General features: G+C 35.9%; 1 protein-coding gene across 2 annotated transcripts in view; it reads right to left on the reverse strand.

Moving 5' to 3' along the window:
* Positions 1-15,720, reverse strand: part of Grm8 (glutamate metabotropic receptor 8) — a 718,499-nt gene that overhangs the window by 56,249 nt on the left and 646,530 nt on the right. The gene's annotated exons all lie outside the window — the stretch shown is intronic.

The raw sequence follows: 15,720 nt of genomic DNA on the forward strand, positions 1-15,720 counted from the left end.
ATTAATGTGATTAACGTGGAAAGACCAGAGTTGCCTGAACTCACTCATACACAGAATGTAAACGTTATCTCGGAAATTGAGAGAGGAAATGGTGTGTACCAGAAGCAAGGAGAGTTAGTGGTAAGGGAGGGAGGCCTGATGACAGCCTGAATAAAGGGTTTGACTGAAGAAAGAACGTTTACTGTGCTGTTCAACACTAGGGGGACTAGAGTGATTGTATGTCTCAAAAAGTGGAAAAAAAAAAGAGATTTTCAATGTATTTACCATAAAGAAGTAATAAATGTTTAAAGAGTCTGAGTACAAAGGTATACATGTATTGAAACACCACATGCTACTCCATCAATATGTATACATTTGTGTTTTCAAGTATTAGCTGAAATAATATTAATGTATTAAAAAGGAAGCTGGTCAGTTGGTATGTGCGACTTACAGCTGGCTCCCATTCAGTCGATTTTCATCTGTGTTGGTGGCTACTTTGTGAAGGTGGCTCTAAAGGCTTAGAATAGACCTCTCTATTATCCAGCCAACAGATTGACTCAAATAAGAACTCCTATTTATAGGCACTAAGAAAAAGACTAAGAAAGTGACATCTGACAATTTCAGCCACACTCCCACCACCTGACCACACACAATATTCTAACATACAACCCTCCAACACACAGCACTCCAGCCTCTGTGGCCATTCTGGCATTATTCTTTTTTGTATATGTGTGCTTGTCTTAGAGCTTGAACTCAGGGCCCAGGTGATCTCCCTAAGCTTTTTGGCTCAAGGCTGGTGCTTTACCACTTCAGCTGCAGCCTCACTTGCAGCTTTTTGGTGAGATGGAGATAAAAGTCTCACAAACTTTCCTACCTAGTCTGGCTTTAAACTATAATCCTCCTCAGATCTCAGCTTCCTGAGTCACTAGGATTACAGACGTGAGCCTCTGGTACCTAGATCTGGTGTTCTTAATCATAATTCCTCCTCCTGGGTTTCTATATAATGTTAGCTCCACTTTAGGTTATAGTTTTTCCTGATATCCACAGCTTTTGAGAGTTAACTTTACAGCCAACATAATGTACATCTGAAACACAAGGATAAGAGATTACTTTCCCTGCTGTTTCAACACTCCTCAGTAGCAAACTGAAAGAGTGAAAAAACACACACCCTGATCTTCCATTCTGTGCATTTGAACTTCACTGGGAAGACTTGGGAAGAGTGCTGAGAGGGACAACTCTGAACTGCAACATCTGCTATAATCTCTTCTACTCCACCTCTAGGTGTTTTATCCCACACAGAAAACAACTATCTAGGACTTAGGACTGCTGTTACTACCATTTTTTTGGTTGTCAAAAGCTTACACACACACACACACACACACACACACACACACACAAATTATCTCTGTATGTATGACCTATGTATGTATGATCTCTATGTATAACCTACAGATTTGGAGACAGAACCATTTTTCTAATAGATTACAACTCCAGAAGCTACAAATGGCAGAGCTAATATGTCATTTTGTTTCAAAATGCCAATTAAGAAAAGCCTGCAGTTTTCCTATGATTACCAATTTTCTGGACTCTTGTGTTCACACAACAAAATTGTCTTTTTCGCCCTTCTTTGTATGCTTTTAAAATTAATCTGTCAAAAAAGAAATAAGCTTCTCATCTTAAAAAATGGAACATAAAATTAGTTTTAGAATGTATATGCTTTAAAACACATCTTTATCTCTCTCACTCTCTCTCTTACACACACACACACACACACACACACACACACACACACACAATCATTCAGAACAAATGAATAGTCCCTTACCTGAAATGAAGCTATGGTTATTTTCTACTTTTAAAACTTTAGAACCACTAGGGCAGGGATAGACACAGAAAAAGGTTCATGGGTATTGCAAAGGGTGATGAAATTCATGAGAGTCAAGCTCAGTGGCTCTAATTTCCACTCTACCTACTAACTGTATCAGGATTTCTTAAGCAAGGGCTTCTTTGAGAAACTCCTAGTATTGTAACAGATCTAACCCATGCTGCAGTGCAGGTCCACGTGTTCCCAAGGCCACTTCCCAGCCTGTGGCTGATACTGTCAGCAGGATGCCACTTGTGCTCCACTTGAGGTTCCTTGACTGACTGCTATCAGCACACTGCCACATCTTGCTTTTCTGTTCATTATCACCTCTCTTCCCTCTCCTTACTTTCATCCTTAGAGAAATGGATATGAACTGAGGTGAAACTATTTTTCAGGTTATGAAACAATGCTAAAGAAGAGAAGTACTAGCTAGGTGCTGGTAGCTCATGCCTATAATCTTAGCTACTTAGGAAGCTAAGAGCTGGAAGAACACATTGCAAGTCTATGCCAGGCAGAGAAGCTCCCAAGACACTTCTGAACCCATAGTTGGGTGCAGAAAGGATATGTCAAGCTCAACCGGATTCTAGGAATTTTTGTTATATTCAGTATTTGCCAGTTCATGAATAGTTTACAAATGAGCTAACCCAATTCATATTGTTTTAGCCATATCAAATTACAAAATTATATTTATAACATTTTAGTTTCCTCTGTAAAGTCATTATAAGAACCAAGTATCAGGCTGGGAAGGTGTCTCAGTGGTAGAGTGCTTGCCTTATATGCATAAGACCCTGGGTTCGATTCCTCAGCACCACATAAGCAGAAAAAGGCAGAAGTGGCCCTGTGGATCATGTGATAGAGCACTAGCCTTGAGCTGAAGAGCTGAGGGGAAGAGCCCAGACACAGAGTTCAGGCCCCACGACTGACTAAAAAAAAGAAAAAGAAAAGAACCAAGTATCTCATAACTATTTTCCATATTTGTATGAGATATTCCTTATAGCTTGGATATTCTTCTTTCATTTTTGCAATAATCTATCTTTTTTAGCCACCTGTCTTAATTGAAATTCCTTCAAAGTTATGTGGTTTCTTTTGCTACACACAGTGATTAGTTGTGAATTAACATTTTGAATGTAGAACATAATGGCTTAGTATATTGTTAATTAATATCCTTTGCAAAATCATTTTAATATTGAAATATACTTAGATTATTAGTCTTCAGGAATTTGATACTCTGCCTGAAAAATGACAGAAAATTATGGAACTTTGTTCAACTTTCTGTGTTTTTTCTAGTAATTTATAATTTTGCCTTAACAATATACATAAACGTTTATTAAGTTCATATAGTAAGTAACTGAGGATTTTAATTATTATTTGTCTATTTTAATCAACATAGTTTAGGGTTGCCTGAAAAAAATATATGGCTCAGTTGCAAACCAGTAGCTCATACCTGTCACCTTAGCTACTCAGGAGGCTAAGAGCTGAGGATCCCATTTTGAAGCCAGCCCTGGTAGGAATATCCATGAGACTCTTATCTCCAATTAAACACCAAAAAGCTGAAAGTGGAGCTGTGGCTCAAGTGGTAGAGTTCTAGCCTTGAGCAAATAGCTCAGCTACAGAAACAAAGCCCTTAGTTCAAGCCCAGGACCAGAACAAAAAATAAAATAAAAAATTAATAAAAAATTATATAGAGAGAGCACAATTAAATTTTTATTTTGGATAAACAACAAATATCTTTGAATATCATGCTTAACATGCTTAGACATGTTTAAGCAAAATATTTATCTTTACTTCTCTGAAATTAAAATTTAATTCGATATTTGAATTTTATATAACAATTCTGAAAACTAAAACCTAGCATTATTTTTTTTAAGTTTTGGAAAATACTGACAGTACATATTGAGTTGAGGTATAACATTGGAATGGGAATGCTTTTTTATTGGTCCCACCAAAAGAGAATATTCTATCACTGAAAATAGTAACAATAGTCCCTCTATATTGATGAAAAATTCCCAATTTGCTTTACATGTGAGAATATTGAGATTTTAGGATTTTATGATAACATTTAACTTTACAGAATAATTACACGGCTCTTTTTTGATGTTATAATGTACATATTATGTTTCAATAATGAAAGAAATGATTTGAAATGGGCCAAGTACTCCAAAGTAAAATACTAACACTGAAGAAAATGATGTCTCAAAAAGGAGCTTAAGTGTCAAAGAAAAACACAGAACTAAGGATTTGCTAAGCTGTTCTTCACTAAAACACACACAGAAAAGTTAAAAACTCCACACTCTCATCTTATGGAAAACTGAGTAAGTATTGGTAGGACCATCTGGTAAGAAGGTATATGGGAAACAGAGATTCCTTAAATGATTCATGTTGTAAAGTTTTCAAGTAAAGGGACAAAGTTCTTCAGAATCTTAAATGCCTGGAAGCAAATATTGGGTTAACAGGAATCACAAAGAAGCAGGACTGTATAACATTCACTAAGCATGCATCTGTGATATTCAGATACACAGTAGGGACTGGTAATGGAGTGGAAAGAGACCCCTTTGGCATAAAACATGACTATACGGGACAGCTTTAAGTTATTGTAATACTCTGCAATACTGAACAGGTGAAATAACTTGAAATAACAATCCATGTTTTGGAATTCATGGTATGAATGGATTCATCTGAAAAATGCTATGACCAATATTTTAAATATGACCAGTATTTTAAATTCATTTAAAATGTGCATTGAAATGATTTTCAGGTGAATTTTACTATGTATAAACAGGTTTTGTATTGGCTGACATTAATCAACCAGAGCTATTTTCCTCTAGAATACAAATTGTTCATCATTTTTAGTTAAATATTCTTTTAAAGCAACACAACTAAAGGTTATTTTCTGATATAAATATTATTACAGTGTAAGTCATAGGGATAAAAATCTTATAACAAAATGTTATAGCATCTCTCTACCCTTTAAGAGGTAGGCTACAGCATCAATCTTTGTTGTTCATATGAAATTATGTAATAACTGATTGAAATAACTGGGCTGTACTTTGTAAGACCAAATGACAAGGTGAAATATTTTGTAGCTATCTGAAGCAACTTTTAAACTAGAAGTGTACCTCAATATTAAAAGCAGTCTTATATGCTAAAAACAGTTTGGGCCCCAATCTTACAAAGGAGAGTTGAGGTTTAGATGAGTATCATATGAAGTATTGCTTGGGATAAACTGAAAACAGGATTTTTATCAAGTATCTAGGCTCGGTATCCAAGCACTGCCCTGTCTACATGCAATTACTTGAATGTAATTTCCTGACTTGGAGTGGGACACTTAAGAAAAGGTATAGATTTAGTTTGTAACTACTGTTCATTATGATCAGTTACACCTGACCAGAAATTATTCTGTGCTCATATGACTTTTATTTTTGTAAGTGGAAATTATTATGTAACTTTCACGAATATCTGCCCAAGACATCTGTATGAGAACATAAAAGTTTGAGGACTTAACAAAAGACTTCACATAGAACTCCCCTACGACCCAGCAATCCCACTTTTGGGCATTTACCCAAATGTTTACAAAAAAGACCCCACTAAAGCTACCAGCACAACTATGTTTATTGCAGCATTATTTACCATAGCTAAGATATGGAACCAACCCAGATGCCCCTCAGTAGATGAATGGATCAAGAAAATGTGGTATATATACACAATGGAATTCTATGCCTCCATCAGAAAGAATGACATTTCCCCATTTGTTAGGAAATGGAAAGGCTTGGAAAAAATTATATTAAGTGAAGTAAGCCAGGCCCAAAGAAACATAGGTCCCATGGTTTCCCTTATTTGCAATATCTAGTATAGATATGAGTCAAGCAGAAAAGGTCAGATAATGTGATGTTAGGAAAACGAACCCTTAAATATGTATTTTAATGTTTTTGTTTCTTTCATGCATGTGTCTCTAATGCATTTATAAGATTATTTCTTTGTTGCTTTGTATGTCCCTCCCCCACAGTGTAACCCCCGCTTTCACTATATTTGATGTCAGTATAACATGTGGAGGAGATGGGGACAAACAAGTCGTTTAAGGATTCAGGTGGACCTGTTGCAACAATGAGAAGTACAAAATGTCATGTCAAAAACGAGCTTTACAATGTCGGTGTGGGGGGGGGGAAGGATTGGGTGGGGGGGAGGGGGGAGGCTGGGAAGGGAGGTGAAGGGTAAACAAAGGAGGAGGCTGCAATGCTTGGTAAGAAATGTATGCATTATCCTGCCCATGTAATTGTAACCCCTCTGTACAGTATGTTCTCAAATAAAATTAAATTAAATTAAAAAAAAAAGTTTGAGGAATTAAGACTGTGGAAAAACAATTGTTTTGTGTGGTTTCAAATCTAAGGGAAAGGAATGTTTATACATACTATCCCTACAAAGTTCTCAATCAAAAGAAGAGAACTCTTGTACCTACATGGCTTCTATATTTGAATTAAGCCTTAAACTGTCATGGGTTTGTTTTTCCAGAAAATAACCGCTTTCTTGTGCCTATGACAAAAGGATTTTAAAGCTTTAGCTTTCTCCCAGGGCCCACAGATTGAACGACACTAGAAAGAAGAGAAAAAAAATCAAATGAGGATAAAAATCAAAAGTGTACAAGGGATTGTAACGGGTTCTTTTTACCCACCTGCTACAATTTGTCACAAGAGGACTGGTTGGTAGACATAATTTCCTTCTCTATTCCTTAGGCATTGTGGTAGAGCGATTTATGATACAGCATTAACGGGATGAACAAAGAAAATGTGTAGAAAGGGATGAGGAACTCACTAATGTGAGGTGAAATCAGAATCAATTTCTAACAGGAGATTACACACGAAGAACTTCTCTTGCATTATATCAAAGTCTTCCAGCCAGTGGCTTAAGGATTTCTAGCAGAGGAGAAGTGATTTGAATGACAAACAAAAAGTAATAAAGCAGTAAACACCACAGTAGCACAGCCTGATGAAATGGGTGACGTTTGCTAAGTACATTGTTTTTTCTTCCTTTCTTTTCTCTGCCCATTTGCTACTACTATTATTTGCAGCTAAAGGGGAAGAGGGGAATAAAAAAGTCTAGAAATTAATGTGTTGAGTGTCTTTTCCATTTTGTTGCTCAAGAAAACTTCTAAAAATGGCAAGAAATATATGGTGTGAGTAGATGCCCGCATGGGGCTCTCAAAAAGAAGTTCAGATCCTGTATCATGTTTGAATCATGCTATGTTAATAAGACTCAATTTGATTCAGGCTTGTGAGAGCAATAATCTGTTGTAAGTACATTTATTTTCTAAAATGCTTTGTGCATTCATTTACATCCTTCACTGAATATGCATAGTAATCTTTGTGTGCATTTGCTTAAAAATTAGGTCATGCCCCTACATAGTAGACCATATCATATGTAACTGCAGTGTTTCTCTGCAATGGTAGCATTTTAGAGTTAGAGACTATAAATTCTCAATTTTACTTGGGGTGAAGAGACTAAAATTCAAAGACAACAACTTCCTTGATCATAGGGAAAGCGATGTAAGTAAGATAAGAACCTTGATTCCTTCCTTCTTAGTTCAAATGTTTTTTCTACTCTTGTTTTTAACTCACTGTACCCTGATACAGAATTGGGTATAAAATGTTTAATTGTTTATCCAACTCAACTAAAAAAAAAGTCAGATACCAGTGGCTTATACCACCAATCTTTAGCTACTCAGATGGCTGAGATCTGAAGTATGCACTCAGAAGCCAGTCTGGGTAGGAAAATCCATGAGACTCTTATCTCCAATTAACCACCAAAATGTTGAGAGTGGAGCTGTGGCTCAAGTGGTAAAGTATTAGCTTTGACCAAAACAGCTCAGGAACATAGTACAGGCCCTGAGTTCAAGCCTCAGGACTGTCACACAAAATATAAATAAAATCACAAACAAAAAAATCTTTTACCTAAAACTATCTCCAAAGTATTTTGATAGCCCACTTTAAGAGAAGTGAGAAGGGAAGTATATAAAAGAAATATAATTATTTATCTTTTCCTGAAGAGTTACTCACCTGGTATACAACTACAGATGCATAAACAAACCACAAATATAAATCTGGAAATGTATAAAAAAGAAATACAGAGAGAGCATGTTTATGCTTAGAATTTATAATACTTGTATATTAAAGATTTCATGGATTTGTTGCATTGGTAAAAATCAGCTTCACTCATATGAAGAATGATCGCAGAAAGAGAAAGTTTGAAATTTTAGGTTTCAGCTAATGGTACTAGAGAACAATTTTAATTTAACATCCCTTTGTAAGACCATTGATAAGCAAACATAATACTTTTTTCTGGATAAGTCAGTCTCTCTAAATTAAGTTTTATGAAGGTAGGTCACATTTGGACTAAACACTGCTGTCAATATTCAACAGAGAAAAAGTATTAAATAAAAAGTATTTTACTGAGGACTATAAAAGAAGTGAAAAGTATACTTGCTAAAGAATGATTTTATGATAGAAATCTGGAAATCTCTGTCAAAAAACAATTCTAGATTCACTTTCATATCCCAACAACATCCAAGCATACACTGGGGATCTGATCTCGGAAGTAAGGGTAAGAAAAATGGATGTAGTAAAAAATTTCAAATGAACACATTTCATCAGCAGAATTTAAACAAGGGTCCAAAGAAGTAGTCAAGGTCAATTTCTAAGTTCGAATCTCTGAAAAAGATAAAATAGTCGTCGAAGGAGAACAGTAATAAAGCCCAAGAATTGTGGAAAAATAAACTCCAGACCTTTTTACAGTAAGTATGCAGAAATTCCTGACAACTTTCTTACAAAGTTGATTTCAGAGATTAGAGTCTCTTTGAGGATTCAACTTTTAGAGATTGAAAGAAGTAGTTAAAATACAAAGAATCTAGCCTGCCCAAAGAAACATAGGTCCCATGGTTTCCCTTATTTGCAATTACTATATATGTCTGAGACAAGCAGAAACGGCCAGATAAGTTGATGTTAGGCAAAATGAACCCCAAGGTTAGGATTCAAATGTTTTTTCTTTCTTGCGATTGTTTCTAATATATTTATAGGATGATTTCTTTGTTGCTTAGTATGTCCCTCCCCCACAGTATAACCCCTGTTTTCACTGAATTTGATGTTATAATTTGTGGAGGGGAAGGGAAAAAAATTGTTTAAATTGTTTAAATAGGGATACAGGTGGACCCATTGCAACAATGAGATGTACAAGATGTTATGTTGAAAAATGAACTTTACAGCTTTGGAGGGGGGTGGGATAAAGGGGGGATGGGAAGGGGAAACAAAGGAAGAGGCAACAATGCTTGATAAGAAATGTGCTCATTACCTTGTCATGTAATTGTAACCCTTCTGTATGGGATTTTCACAATTTAAAAAAAAAAAGGCATTCAGTTAGTTGTGTTTTAAATGATAATAGATTGTGGGGTTTCTAGCTTAATTTCACAATTTGTGCTTTGGATTGCTTTCAGATTTTAGCGTTGCATTGTTTCAGTCTCTGTCTTTGAACATGTGAAAAGGGCAGAGCTGAGGAAGGCAGTTAAGAAAGCATGAATGTAGCTTTTCTAGGAGCCCTGTGAATGATTGGCACTTCAAGGAAATGGCGCCTGGGAGAAAGGCCACAATCAGGGGCAACTTGAGCAGAAGGAAGATGAGATAAAGGAGACAAAGAGAAGCAAAAGGAGATTTGGTGTGTTTTCCAAGAATGTCAAGTCAGAGGTAAAATGAGGGCATCAGGAGCAATAGCAATGTATGCATGCACTGTATATTAAAAGAATCCAAAACAATAAGACGGAGAAAAAAATGAGCCTTCTTGGAGATGTGTCCTATATAATTCAATAGTTCTGACTGGCTCCGCTCCTCACTGCTTTTCATGCTGCCTTCTAAATGTATCCTTTTGCATTTCAAAAGTACTTAGGCACTTTGCATACATGCTTGTCATTGTCAGTTCCTCACAATAAGTAGGCAATAGAACCAAGTGCTCAATAAATCACAGTGTGATTGGACACTTTGCCATGGAGAAAGTATTTTGTGGAAGAAAGGGCATCGCTGTAGTGATAACCTGCCTGCTGATATCAACACTTCCAGGTTTTATGATGGGCTTACAATCTACCAATACTCTTTTCAATTCACTTCAATTTGAGTAGATGAGAATTATAAAGACAACAGCTGGCGAGAGAAATACATGGCATTTAATCTTGCTGGAGAAAGAGAAATCTATAGAAGCTTTGCTTTATATGAGTGTGCAGTGTATTTTTTGCATATATTATCGAAGTTTATATAGACATCTATATTCTTTAGGATTTGGGCCAGCAGGCAGTACACACACACACACACACACACACACACACACACACACACACACACACACACACACACGTATATGTACATATGTAATTTTTGGTATATTTCTTAAAATATATTTGACTAAGCAGGTAGATATACAGTGAGTCTCAAATTCCAAGATGATCTCTGCCGTTTGATGCAATCTCATTTGTCCAAACTTTCTTTGACTTGTTGAGTTTCTGGGTCTTTATTAAGAAAATTTTGGCCTGTGCCAAGGACTTAGAGTATCTCCTATTCCTTCCTGTAATGTTTTCAGGGTGTCTGCTTTGACTTTGAGGTCTTTGATCCATTTGAAGTTGATTCTGGTACAGGGTGATATATAAGGATTTAGCTTTAGTTTTCTACAGGTGTTGAACCAATTTTGCCAGCATCATTTACTGAAGAGGCTGTCTTTCTTTCTTTCATTTTATTTTTTTATCTCCCTTATCAAAGATTAGGTGGCTATTGGTCTGTGGGTTCATTTCTGGGTTTTCAGTTCTATTCCATTGGTCTTCAGTTATGTTCTTGTGCCAGTACCAAGCTGTTTTGATTACTATGGCTTTGTAGTAGAGTTTGAAATTTGATATTGATATTCCTCCAGCACTGTTCTTTCTGCTAGGGATTGCTTTTGCTCTTGGGGGGTCATTCATTGTGTTATATAAACTTTTGCATTGCTTCTTCTATTTCATTGAAGAATAAGGTTGGGATATTGATAGGTATCACATTAAATTTGTAGATAGCTTTTGAAGAAATGTTCAACTTCTCTAGCCATGAAAGAAATGCAAATCAAAGCAACATTGAGATTCCACCTATCCCCAGTTAGAGTGGCTATAATCAAGAACTCTAATAACAGCAGATGCTGGAGGGGATGTGGCCAAAAGGGAACACTACTGCATTGTTTGTGGGAGTATAAACTTGTTCAGCCACTTTGGAAAGAAGTATGGAGGAGATTCCTCAAAAGACTCCACATAGAGCTCCCCCATGACCCAGCAATCCCACTTTTGGGCATTTACCCAAAAGATCACAAACAAGGCCATACTAAAGCTACCAGCACAGCTATATTTATTGCACCATTATTTACCATAGCTAAGATATGGAAACAACCCAGATGCCCCTCAGTAGATGAATGGATCAAGAAAATGTGAATAACACACACACACACACACACACACACACACACACACACACACACACTGGAATTCCATCAGAAAGAATGACAGTGCTCCATTTGTTAGGAAATGGAAAGACTTGGAAATAATTATACTAAGTAAAATAAGCAAAGTCCAAAGAAACATAGGTCCCATGGCTTCCTTTATTTGTGTCTGGAATAATCTTACCAGACGAGCAGAAAAGGTCAAAAGCTATGCACATATGACCATATAAGATGATGCTAAGCGAAATGAACCCCAAGATAGGGACACAAGAGTTTTTTTTTCTTTGTTGCTGTTGTTTTTATTGTACTGTAATTTTTTTTGTTTCTTTTATATGTTCTTCCCCCATGGTATAACCTCTGTTTTCACTGTATTTGATTCAGTTGCCCTGCATCTTGAATATACATTTTTTTTTTTTTAATTTGGGGAAAGGAGGGGAAATAGCAAAATGCTGAACCAAAGATACAGGCTGACTCATTGTAACAATGAGATGTACAAACACCATGTTGAAAACCAACTTTACAACTTTGAGGTGGGGAGGAGTAGGGGAGTTGGGAAGGTGGGCAGGGAAGAGATAGTAGGGGAGAACAAAGGAGGGAGTAACAATGCTGGATAGAAAATATTTTTTTAAATTCCAAGGTGAATATCCACCATATTGCACTTGTTGAATTAAAAAAATGTGCAATTACCTGATTTATTTTTAAAACAATAAAACCACAAATGTACAATTCATGATGATGTTATTTTATTTGCTCAAGACTAGTCCTATTCATAGAATTCAGAACGCTATCAAAATGCAAATTCTTACAGATTAGCTTAAGGAGTCACTATCCAAAATCTTCAAGTTAGTTTAAATAAAAATGAAGAACATGTATTATATAATCAAGTATCCTAAACTGCACAAAATGAGACACACTGTAAAGAAAAAGTAAAGATATTAAGCTAATTTGGTAATGACAAGAAGAAAAATCCTAAGATTTAAGATAATCCTAAATTTTACTTAAGCTCATTAGCATATAAAACCTATAATTTTTCAGTGCACTTAATAAAAATGTTTATATACTTTAGTGTGATACACTGTTTTAAACTGTTTAGATTTTATTTCCAAATAGTTTTCATTTAATTTATTTATTTATTTATTTATTTATTTAGGTCTGTCATGGAGCTTGAACTCAGGGCCTAGATGCTGTCCCTGAACTCTTTTGCTCAAGGCTAGCATAATACCACTTTAAGTCACACCACAACTTCCAGTTTTTGCATGGTTAGTTGAGGATAAAAGTCTCATGGGGACTTTTTTTTTTAACCAGGGCTGACTTTGAACTGTGATCCTTGATCTCAGCCTCCTGAGTTGCTAGGATTATAGGCATAAACCGCTGGTACCCGGCCAAAAAGTTTTTCTTTTTATTTCAGCTATCAAAATTTATTTGCATATCATTTTGGTTTATCAACTCAAAAATTATAATCCACAAGGGTTTCTTGGCCCTGCATCTTTATCTTCGATTTTACTCATGCAAACTAATTTTTATCCCATTTATCTATTATCGTACTAAATATGCTTCTCTATTTTCAGCTAGATTGAAAAATTAGCCATTAAATAGAATTGTTATGCATCGTCACAGTTTTAAATTTTTTTTTATGAGTTTGGGATGCATCTCCATGGTAGTGGACTTACCTAGAATAAGTGAGGCCCTGGGTTTACTCTCTTCCTCCCCCAAAAGAATTGCTTTGTTACAAAGCTATGAATCTTTCTGAAGTCCAATGGGTAGAATCCTTACATCAGCCTGAAAGTAGTTTCACCATTACAGGCACAACCACAGACCACACACTACAAGCACTTTACCTCCCATTTTATTTTCTGTTCACAATTCAATTTGAAATGAGTACTCAGTATTTATTGTTTGCATTTCTTCTTTCTTTTTTTGTTTTCTCTTCATTTGTTCCTCATTTTTTTTTCTTTCCCTGACGCCCCCGCCCCCAGTTCTGGGGCTCATTTTTTTTCTTATTCTCAAACAATTCTACAAATTGTCACTTTACCCCTTCCCCGCTTCCCCAGCCTCCCCCACCTCAGAAAAATCTTGCCAGATGACTATACTGACAGGAGAGCCTTGCTTGGAACAACACAAATATACTAAAACGCATACCAAGGGAAGTGCAAGCTCTGCTTATGTCCCTTCATCGAGTGGCTCCCAGTGATCCCACCGGCCTTATGCTATGGATATTCATGTAATGTGCTATGCAAACTAGGAAGTAGTGCAGGTGCCGGCAAGTGTGTGTGGCCATACCCCCCTATTTCCTACTTCCCTTAGTCAATTTCTGTAATTGGCAGAAAATTCTTAGAATTTTTAGAGAAAAATATTTCTACAAGGAATGAAAACCAGAGGTTTTCAGAAGGAAGTAGGAAATAGGGGGGTATGGCCACACAGCTCTCTTGGAGACTATGCTAAACCTAAACCCTTGCAGGTTTGCCTGACTTTCCCCTTTCTCCACGTGAAAGCACTCTCCCCATTGCCTAGAGGACTGCTTCCATCATTTCCTACCTTCATAGACACTTTTTTCATCCCTACAAAAGACTTTTTGTTTTCTTTTCTACACACCTGGTCCCTAAGACATTTCTTATCTTACTGTATCTTGTAGTTACAAGATACAATTTTTTACTTGACATTGTTTACTTGACATTGACCCCAATGACACAATGATAACTTCTTATTCCCTTTTCCACTTTACCAAACACCAAGAAAAGGTCCTGGCACATAAAAATAATACTTAGGAAATATTTTTTTGTTGAAATACAATTACAAGTTATAAACTGCTATTTTTAAATGGGTCTGTGTAAACTGGTTATTTAATCATTTCATTAACAACTAGATTTTGAATCATTTCACAAATTTAAACTTATCCATTTCTGCATTTATAGAATTCTTTTAAAATACACTACACACTAAATATCCTTAATATGAACCTGAATATTCATGTTGTCTTAGAAAAGATTTCATGAAATCATAAATACCTCTGTACCTAAGTGCATTTGTATTTTTATAATTTTTTGTGCTTAGACTCAGTACCTTCTGTTCTGTTCTGTTAACTTTCTGCTAATGGCTGGTGCAGTCTCACTTGGTGTACACCTCCAGTCTAGAGTTTTTCTTGTTAATTGGATATAAGATTTCATGGACTTTTCTAACCATGCTGACTTCAAACTCTCATCCCCCCGAGTAGCTTAAATAGGATGAAGTGTCTTATCACTCATATTTATTTATTAGAGTCTAAATATTTGTTTGATACAATTAAATGGTTTATCGGTCATCCATTCACCATCTGATGTTATTCTATACATCTAAAAGTTTGGATAGTTTTTTTAAATTGTCATTCATTATTGATGTTATTAAGATAATATGATTATGAATCATGAGTTATTAAATTTAGATTATACCTGTTGGCAACTCACAATGAAAGATGAGTGGTTTGATATGTTGGTATATCTTCCCTCTATCTCTTACAACTTTCTTTTTAAGTCATTATGACTAGTTTTAAAATTCAGAGTTAATAATATTTGCATTGACTTTAACCCTATGAATATTTCGGTTTTGTTTCTTGTTTTCCTCTAATAATGTAAAGCCAATGCCAAAAGTGCTTCCTGGGTTATGGCTACAAAATATTACTTCCTTCAGATTCATTCAAGTAGCATAATTACACTTTCAGAGAAGGAATAAATTATTAAAATTCTGACTTTTAAAGGCTAATTAGTCTCTAGGGTAACAGACTCTTTCACAACTTAATATTTCCTTAAATTTGCTCATTTCTTCTAGATCATGTGACTGCTACTGTTGCCATTCTGATTTGTTCATCACTGCTTAAAATCCTGGAAGTAGCTGGACACAAGCGGCTCACACCTGCGACGCTAGCTACTTAGGAGGCTGATATCTGAGGATCACATTTGAAAGTAGAAAAGTCCATGAGACTCTTTTCTCCCATAAACCAGGATAAAACAAACAGGAAGTGAGTAAAGGTGTGGGTCTAGTGGTAAAGTGCCAGACTTGAACAAAACAGCTAAAGGAGAAAACAAAAGCTAAAAGAGAGCACAAGGTCCTGAGTTTTCTCTCTTTCTCTCTCTCCCTCTCCCTCTCCCTCTCCCTCTCCCTCTCTCTCTCTCTCTCTCTCTCTCTCTCTCACACACACACACACACATACACACAGAGAGAAAGATACATCACCTCTAGTTTTCATTCCTTGTAGAAATATTTTTCTCTAAAATTTCTAAGAATTTTCTGCCAATTACAGATACTGACTAAGGGAAGTAGGCCTATCAATTTTGTGACTCTAAGAATTCTCTTCATTTAAATGTTCAGATCAATAATTTGCTTTATTTGTCTCTGTTTCCTCTTCTAGGATGTCTATAAGC

Source organism: Dipodomys spectabilis, unplaced genomic scaffold, assembly GCF_019054845.1.
Source record: "Dipodomys spectabilis isolate Male_0828 unplaced genomic scaffold, ASM1905484v1 ptg000197l, whole genome shotgun sequence".
NCBI classification, from domain to species: domain Eukaryota; kingdom Metazoa; phylum Chordata; class Mammalia; order Rodentia; family Heteromyidae; genus Dipodomys; species Dipodomys spectabilis.